Raw genomic sequence first — 1,657 nt, 5'->3', positions numbered from 1 at the left:
TATTTATAGTCACAATCGATTTAGAGTTTGAGGCATTTCTTTGTTTTGGTATCGTACACCGTAGCTGTGAGTGTGTTTGAAAGATCAGGGTTGGAGTAGGATTACTGTCAAGCGACGTCCCTGGAGTCGAATCTAAACAGAAGCTGCACAGCTGTACATACACACACAGAAATACACTCCGCCCCATACAGCAAGAGATAGCTAGCTGGATGACAACAATGTATCCTATGCAAAGAGTGCTTATTTTTTAGCATCCTAAAAATATCTGGCATTTTGACTGTAAACCTATAGTTAAATATATTTTTAACAGATTGTGTGCGGTTGAGCTGAATTTCAGGGTAATGAGGCAGCGAGTTGGTTTGTAAATTTCTGGGTTTATCTATTTAATGTTCTGATACTAGGTTTTTATGGGAAATGTTTTATGTAATACATACAGTTCAAAAGTGATTCATAAATGGTTTGTAGAATTTATGGCAGATTTGTTTGTTATCGTTCTGCACATGCTGCAGCCATGAGGAGCTTAGAGCTCCACACATTTTGCCTGCAAAAAATAAAGAATAAATAAAAGTACTTAAGAGATAGCTGGTGATAGTGAATATGGAAGGAAAATGCTGATGTAGAAAGTGCATGAACGAGGCTTACTTTCAGCTTACCATTAGCATGCATTAACATCTTTTAACAGGTTTTTTCTACTTTGGCCGGATTTGGCCACCCACATGTTGGCCTAAAACATGAACTGGCTATTTCTCCAACAACATCACTTGTTTTAAACATAAATAAGTTTTGGAACCGAGAACCATCTCATTAAAAAAAATACCACAAATCGAATCATTCCTTTAAAGGAGAGATATTATGCCCCTTTTTACAATATGTATTATAAGTCTCTGGTGTCCCCAGAATGTGTCTGTGAAGTTTCAGCTCAAAATACCCCACAGATTTATTATATAATTTTAAAAATGCCTATTTGAGTGGAAGCAGAAACACGCTGTTTTTCGTGCCTGTCTTTTTAAATGCAAATGAGCTACTGTTCCCTGCCCCCTTTTCCAGAATAGAGCTGCGCAATTACAGCTCGTACCTGCTAAAAAAATATTAGTTTAAACTTATGATATATGGTTTTCTGAGTGCACACGTACAGAAAGCAGCTGTCACACGGCATGTGAGTACTAAACTAAGTTCCTTATTCACACACGAGTTACAAAAACAGTCGGTTATGTCTGTGAAGGTAAACAGCTGGGAAATAAATCACATGTTTATTTTAGATCTGTGTGGCAGCAGCAATATACAGTAAATATATGAAGAAAAAAAATTTCTCCTGCTCATTGTGTTACTGTTTGTACAGCACTATGGCCAACGTTGTTGTTTTATTCAGTGCTTTAGAAATACATTTGAATTTGAATTTAAATAAATCAATAAATCCACTTCTGTCTTGTCTCCTCTGAGGCTGGGACTGTAAATAGTGTTCTGTGCTCGTCTGTGCAGCCAAAGACAGAACAGTTAGCATGTTTTGCTCAAACTTTCGCCATGGCATTAGATCTGGTACAACATTGTTGCTTGCGAAATCACAATGACGGTGCCGTGGGTGGAAACTTACAGATTAAGGGGCGGTAATATTATAATGAGATCCCTTCACCACGTCACCAAAGGAGCGAAATCAGAC

Source organism: Sinocyclocheilus rhinocerous, unplaced genomic scaffold (genome assembly GCF_001515625.1).
Source record: "Sinocyclocheilus rhinocerous isolate Xijiao unplaced genomic scaffold, SAMN03320098_v1.1 scaffold254, whole genome shotgun sequence".
Taxonomy (NCBI): domain Eukaryota; kingdom Metazoa; phylum Chordata; class Actinopteri; order Cypriniformes; family Cyprinidae; genus Sinocyclocheilus; species Sinocyclocheilus rhinocerous.
Note: the sequence above shows the minus strand (reverse complement) of the source record.